Below are 8,551 nucleotides of genomic sequence, written 5' to 3' on the forward strand. Positions count from 1 at the left end.
GGGCAGAGAGAGAGGGAGACACAGAATCTGAAGCAGGCTCCAGGCTCTGAGCTGTCAGCACAGAGCTTCATGTGGGGCTTAAACTCATGAACCGCAAGATCATGACCTGGACCAAAGTCAGTTGCTTAACTGACTGAGCCACCCAGGAACCCCTGTGAACATCTTTTATGATGAAGCTCTGAATACTTTATTCCAAGATTAGGGGCAAGATAAGTCTATATAATGTTGAACAGGAGGAGTATGGGGTACCAATCCTGAATATGCTTGTAAAGTTGAATAAATAAGTAAATATATTGTAGATAATGAGAGGCAAGGTTCTCGCTGATGAAGAACGAAGTTAAAATTAAAGAAAAGGAAAACATAGACTAAACTCTGTGGTGCTGGGCTGGAGTCAAATATCAATATGGACAAATGTTTAAATGTATTTTCTGATAAATAGATACAGAAATAAATACAGATGTATTTTATACTTATTTATGTATTTATTTCCCAATTCTATGACATCAAAGTAGCATTGAGCCCTGCTCACACCCAAATCTCAATTTCTAAAACCATTCTCCAATGAAAGAAAGGGTTTCTTAGAAAAGTAGTTGATTCTAGGCCTAGGGCTGAGAATGTGTGAGTTGAGCCTGGAGCATCTCATGATGCCAGAAAATTAAAAAAAAAATGTTTAGTATATGTGCTGCCAAAGCAGGCACACAAAAAATAAAAAATATATATAAAAAAAGAAAAAAAATATTGAAAAGGCACAAGGACTAGCATGAAATAGCTTTGGATGGCCAAAGTTGGAATAATTTTTGCCAAAAAAATATTAGTTAATCTATAATCCAAAAAATAATAGTTAATCTATAATCCAAAAACCAAAATAATAGTTAATCTATAATCCAAAGACCAAAATAAACATCCATGAATCTATACTATGCATTAAGCTATAAATATTTTAATGAATGAATGAACGAATGAATGAGTAACTCAATGTAACATTTCTTCTTCACAGAAGAAGTAATAAATGTGGAAAGAATGTGGGAAGTAGAAAATTATCAATATAAAATCACAGTAGTAGTCACTGAAGGTAAAATTCACTAACCGAGGCTAAAATTACTGTGCAAAGTTTAAGCAGAAGCAGAATATTGGCATAGTCTCATGTTCATATCTTCTCCCAAATATTTAGTAATTACAAAGGAAAAAGTGGCTTTGCAATAAAGAATCCTAGAAGGTGCCAGGTTAGTCAAGCAATAAAGGTTAACATCACCAGTAACACATATGCACCCGTTGATAGTATGCCAAGAGAAGGGCACATGATCATATCACCTCTGTGGTTTCCATCCTCAAAATGTATATAGTCTCAAGCTAATCAAGAAAAATCATCAGACAAGCTCCCACTGAGGAACATGCTATAAAATAATCGGCCAATATTCTTCAAAAGTGTCAAGGTCATGAAAGACAAGGAAAGACTGAGGGCATATTTCAGATGGGAGAAGACTATGAAAGCATGAACACTGAATATCAGATAGGATACTGTATAGACTCTTAAAACTTAAAAAGAATATTAGTGCAAAAAATTGTAAAATCTGAGTAAGTTCCATGCTTTAGTTAATAGCACTTGACGAAGGGCAATTTCTTAGTTTTAGTAAATGTTCCGTGGCTATATAACATGTTAACGTAAGTCCAAGCTGGTGAAGGATATACTGGAACTCTCCATACTGTATTTGTATATAAAAGATAAGGCTTAGAATTTAAAATAAAGTGAAACATGGGGCGCCTGGGTGGCGCAGTCGGTTAAGCATCTGACTTCAGCCAGGTCACGATCTCGCGGTCCGTGAGTTCGAGCCCCGCGTCGGGCTCTGGGCTGATGGCTCAGAGCCTGGAGCCTGTTTCTGATTCTGTGTCTCCCTCTCTCTCTGCCCCTCCCCCGTTCATGCTCTGTCTCTCTCTGTCCCAAAAAAAATAAATAAACGTTAAAATAAAGTGAAACAAACTTATTTATCACCCAGATGCTGGTACAATCACCTGGGAGGAACGATGCAAGTAAATTTAAAATGTTGCATATATAGTCAAGAACAACAGCAATAACATAACTGCCTTAGTAATTGTATTGTTTATAGCAATACTGTAGCTGCTATTCTGAGATTGCTGCATGGGCAGTAATCGAATAAAGCAAACTTGGATCCAACCTACATAATATACCAAATTTCTATATGCAGTTGGATGCATTAATGAATTTGCTGTTCTATTTCATTGCTTTGTCTATTATTAATTTGCCAGGATCATCCTGTTATAATTATACAGGACTTTTACTATGTATTCATGTCTGGGAGAACAGTCTCCTCAGACTGTTTTTATTTTGGAGAACTTTTCAAACTATTCCATTTTGTTTAATTTGCCATATTAACTTTAGCTTGTCTAGTTACAAAGGAGCCCATTGAGCTTTTGCTGACTTTGTATTAAATGACAAAATAATTTAGAGAAAAGCAACATATTATAATGATTATGTCTGAAGAACACTGTTACAGATGTATACAAATTTTGACCCAGCGGTTTTACTGCTGGGAATTTATCTTACAAATACAGTGCACAAGTAAGAAATGTTATAAGTACAAGACTATTAACTGTCACATTGTTTTAGCATGTCATAAAGCACCACAAACAAAGTCAAAGTCAAATGACATAATGAAAAATATTGAGAACTCCTGACATAGACAAAGGGTTAAACGACCTAAAAAAAATACAGTGAAGTTTCTACAAATTTTCAAGGTAAAATCTGATAACCCAGTAGGAAAATGGGTAAGAAAACATGAAACAGCAACCCCTCACCACGCAAGCGAAAGCAAATAAACAAACACAAATAGACCCTAACCAAATGAAAACTTGCTTAAAATTATTTATCATAAAATAAATGTAAATACACTATATGACAGAATCAGAAAGTTTGACATCAAACCCTGTAGGTGAAGCTGTATGGAAACAGTTACACTCATACATTGCTGATGGAAATACAAACTCTGGGGAGGGCAATATTCAAAAACGTATCAAAAATCCAAACCAAATACCTTTGATTCAATAATCTAATCTCACTTCTGGGTATGTATCACACAGATACACATAAATGTACCACAAATATATATTTCATTATTTCTTAATTACAATAGCAATAAATCAGAAATAATCTAAGTAGTCATCTATAGACTATTGGCTAAAAGTGTGGTATTTATTCATAATGTAATATTATGAAGTTATAAAAAAAGGAATAAGGAATCTTTTGATAAACTATATTAAGTTTCTTATGCTGCATTACTAAGAGAGAAAAAAAAAGTATGTCCACTAGTCATTCCAAAGCAAATGAAGTACTTAGGTATAAATCTAACAAAACTTGTACGAGATCTATATGCTATAAATAACAAAACGCTGGTGATAGAAAAGATTGTCTAAATAAATTAAGGGATATATCATGTTTATGGAATGGAAAGTCAACATAGTAAAGATGTAATTCTCCCCATATTGATCCATAGATGTAATATAATTCTTATTGAAATTGCAAGATTATTTGTAGACATAGAAAAGCTTATTCTAAAATGTATATGGAAAACCAAAGGACCTAGAATAGCTAAAACTATTTTGATAGAGAAGAATGAGGTGGGAGAAATTACTATACCCTAAGCTAAATCTTAGTATAAAGCTATAATATTCACTATTTACCATAAAATATTCAGTATTCAAGGCTTACTATACAGATGCAGTAGCATTCAAGCACATATATCAATGAACAGAATAAAGAACTCAGAAATCAACTCATTAAATTATAAGCAACTGATTTTTGATATGGGCACACAAGTTATTCAACAGATGAAGGATAGACTTTTCAACAAATGATGCATAAACAACTGGACATCCAAAGGCAAAAAATTGAACCTCAGCCTAAAACCCATATGTTAAGCAAAAATTAACTCAAATTCAGTCAGGGACTCCAATATAAAACATAAAACTATAAAACTTTTAGAAAAAATTATCAGAAGAAAATGTTCAGTACCTAAGAATAGAAGAGTTTTTAGACTTGACACCAAAAATAAAATCCATGAAAGAAAAAATTGATAAATTGAACATAGTTAAAATTAAAAATTTTTACTCTGTGAAAACCCATATGAAGAGGTTAAAAATACCAGCTACAGATTGGGAGAAAGTATTTACAAGCTACATATCAGACAAATTCCTTACATCTAGAACATGTAAAGAATTCTCAATATTTAAAAATTTAAAAATCCAATATTTAAATTTTTTAATGTTTATATTTTTTAGAGAGAGAGAGAGAGAGACAGAGCGCAAGCAGGGGAGGGGCAGAGAGAGAGGGAGACACAGAATCTGAAGCAGGATCCTTCTGAGCTCACAGCACAGAGCCTGATGTGGGGCTCCAACTCATGAACCGTGAGATCATGACCTGAACCCAAGTCGACGCTTAACCAACTGAGCCACCCAGGTGCCCTACAAAAACCCAATATTTATTTATTTATTTATTTATTTATTTATTTATTTATTTATTATTTATTTATTTATTTTCAATATATGAAATTTATTGTCAAATTGGTTTCCATACAACACCCAGTGCTCATCCCCAAAGGTTCCCTCCTCAATACCCATCACCTATCCTCTCCTCCCTCCCACCCTCCATCAACCCTCAGTTTGTTCTCAGTTTTTAAGAGTCTCTTATGCTTTGGCTCTCTCCCACTCTAACCTCTTTTTTTTTTTTTTTCCTTCCCCTCCCCCATGGTCTTCTGTTAAGTTTCTCAGGATCCACATAAGAGTGAAAACATATGGTATCTGTCTTTCTGTGTATGGCTTATTTCACTTAGCATAACACTCTCCAGTTCCACCCACGTTGCTACAAAAGGCCATATTTCGTTCTTTCTCATTGCCATGTAGTACTCCATTGTGTATATAAATCACAATTTCTTTATCCATTCATCAGTTGATGGACATTTAGGCTCTTTCCATAATTTGCCTATTGTTGAGAGTGCTGCTATAAACATTGGGGTACAAGTGCCCCTATGCATCAGTACTCCTGTATCCCTTGGGTAAATTCCTAGCAGTGCTATTGCTGGGTCATAGGGTAGGTCTATTTTTAATTTTTTGAGGAACCTCCACACTGTTTTCCAGAGTGGCTGCACCAATTTGCATTCCCACCAACAGTGCAAGAGGGTTCCCATTTCTCCACATCCTCTCCAGCATCTATAGTCTCCTGATTTGTTCATTTTGGCCACTCTGACTGGCGTGAGGTGATATCTGAGTGTGGCAAAAACCCAATATTTAATTGGGCAAAAGTAAATGGCAAATAATCACATGTTAACATCAGAGGTCACTTGGGAAATTCAAATTAAAACCACAATGAGATATTAGTACACATCTATCAGAATAGCTTACAGAATGGTACACCGAATACTGACACTCATACACTGCAGTGGGCATGAAAAATGGTACAGTCATTCTGGAAAACAGTTTGGCAGTTTCTCATACACCTAAATATGCACATGCCTTATGACCAATTTTATTCTTGGGGATTATCTCAGAGGAGTGAAAACATTAACACTAAATGTTGTGTACATAAACTCTGCACACAAATGTTCATAGCAGTTTTATTTGTAATAGCCAAACATCAGCAACAGCTCAAATGTCCTTCAACAGTTGAATGGTTAAACAAAGCATGGTACATACTTATTGTGGAATCTATTCAACCATCAAAAGAAATTCACGATTGATACATGCAGCAACTTGGATGGATCTGAAGGGAATTATGCTGAATGAAAAAGCCAATCTCAAAAGACTCATCCTGTACAATTTCAGATATATATATAGCACTTCTTAAACAACAAAACTCAGATTAATGGTGGCCAGATTTCACTAATTTCATATAGAGATATGTAAACCAGGTAAAATCTGAATATGCTCTGTGGATTGTAGCAATTCCAGTTTCCTGGTTTTCATACTGTAGTGTTCCTAGGTCACAGGTTAGCATCAGGAGAAGTGGGAAAAGGGAACAGGACCTTCCTATACAATTTTTTGGCCACTTTCTATGCATTTATAATTATTTCAAAACAAAGGTTTAAAAAAATAACATGCAAAACTGTGTGTATCATATGCTAGTGTTTTTTTGGGAAGAGGGTAGGAGAGATAACATGTTTGTTTTTGCTTATTTACCCACAAAAGAACTCCAAAAGGATAGCATTAACAGTGGTAGGCAATATTGTATGCAAGTAGCAGCAACTGTAGCAAATGGAAGACAGGTGTGGAAAAGAATGTCTTTTTTTAATATTTTAAACTATGTTAATTTATTATTTATAAAATTAAATCATTATTATAGGCATAAAAATAATTATAAACACCATGCACTATCTCTATCATTCATAAAAGAACACTTAACACCAAAACAAAACAAAACAAAAAAACAAAAAAGACATAACCTTGTATTTAGATCAAGTATTCAGATTTCACTAGTGCTACTTTATGAAAACTTTACTTCAGCATTGTTATTTCTCTTATTTTCTGTGGATTTAAGGAAACTTGACCACTGGTTAGGGCTGGTCCGGGAAAATGACACTCAGAAAACACTGTATTAGCTCATACCAATTTTACCCAGGTGCCTGATGAATAGCTCACTTTTGATTTGCAATCCTGAGGCTTCAGCATATGCAAAGCATTGTTCTCTTGGACTTTGAAAAGAAAACAACAAAAGGATTCTTTTTACAACCTCCACAAATTGGAATAGAACGAGCCTTTCAGTGCTTTGGTGTTTCTTGGGAAATAGACTTGTGCAGTGTTATTTGTACATTTCCCAAAAAAGAAAACAAAGGACAAGGAAAAGGCAAATGCTGAAACTCAAAAGAATTTTTGAAAACAGTCAAGAACTATAAGGGACCTCAAGAATGAAAAAAAAAATGTACAGGCAGCACTTAACTACATTTATTAATGCAGCATGTAAAAGTAAAATGCCAGCCACCACAGATACTAATGGAAATCAGTAAATGTCAGTGTGGCTAAGCACTGCTATAATAGAAATCTCTGCTTTTTTATTTATCTGCTAGAACAGAGAAGAGGGAAAATTAGTAACTTGGGCCAATAAAGTATGAAGGCTACTCTGAGGTTATCCCCATTCAAAACTGCAGTATTCTGCTAAGTTAAAGAGCCATTTCTCTTTATGTATCTCTTAAAGTTTTTTCCTTTTTTTAAAAATATTTTTTAACGTTTATTTATTTTTGAGACAGAGAGAGACAGAGCATGAACGGGGGAGGGGCAGAGAGAGAGGGAGACACAGAATCAGAAGCAGGCTCCAGGCTCCGAGCCATCAGCCCAGAGCCCGACGCGGACTCGAACTCACGGACCGCGAGATCGTGACCTGAGTCGAAGTTGGACGCTTAACCGACTGAGCCACCCAGGCACCCCTTTCTTTTTTTTTTTTTAATTGTTTTTAACGTTTACTTATTTTTGAGACAGAGAGAGACAGCATGAACGTTAAAGTTTTTTTCTAAACTGTATGTATCAAAGTTCATTTCAACATTAGCCATCTGTACATTTACTCTTTTCACTGCTTCTTTCTGTATATTTACAAAGCAGTGATCAGTTTAGCCAATATTTACAGGAGAAAGGCATGGGCTTTAAGTAACTATGAAAGCAAATTTAAGAGCTCTAAATTAATGATTTTTTAAATGTACACATGGGAGCACATAAATATGTTAGCATTGCAACAATCTCTGGCAAATGTCTTGAATTTGAGAAGAAGCAACCCAGTAAGCCAGACTGCTCTAAAGTGGGCACAAGTCTGGGAATGTGTCTCTCTTTGTATGAGCTTTGTTTCCATTGAGACCACTGTCATTACTAACATGTCTTCCAAGTACCAGGACATTCAAAGCAATTATTCAGAGAATGATCACCTCTGACCTCTCAGTCTCAGGCACTCTTTCCCTTACCAGTTAGATCCCTCACTTTTCTCAGGTTTCTGCTCAAGTGTCCCCTTACCAGAGAGAGTTTCCTTGACACTCCAATGGAGGGCACACAGCTGTGAACCACTCTGTTCTCTCCACAGCACTTACCGCCACCGCCTATTTTATATTTATTTGGTTATTGTTAGAGTCCCCCTCAGGAATGTCAGCTGCATGAGGGCAGGATCCAGTCGTTTGACTCACTCCTATGTACCCACTGGGAACAGTGATTCAGTAAGTCCTCCCATTCACACCTCACAATGATTCTGTAGGTAAAAGGATGCTAAAAATTGTTGAGTGTTACCAGTCTAATCAGTAGAGTTTATGACTGAAACCCCTGTCTCTGAGTTCTAAATCGCAGGCTTTCTCCAGCATATCACAGAGCCAATATTGTAAGATAATGTGAATTACTTTAAATCTGGAAATTTTCATCAGACAAATGTGGTATCATGAAAGCTAATTGTGCGCTAAAAAGAGCATGTGGTTTTATTAGTTTGTTCTATGATATAGTTCCTCCTTCATGTGCACAAGCAAAAGCCTTTTTCCCCCCGAAATACAGAAAAATACTGAACCATATTTATTATACA

This window comes from Herpailurus yagouaroundi, unplaced genomic scaffold, assembly GCF_014898765.1.
Source record: "Herpailurus yagouaroundi ecotype Mexico unplaced genomic scaffold, PumYag 139, whole genome shotgun sequence".
NCBI lineage: Eukaryota > Metazoa > Chordata > Mammalia > Carnivora > Felidae > Herpailurus > Herpailurus yagouaroundi.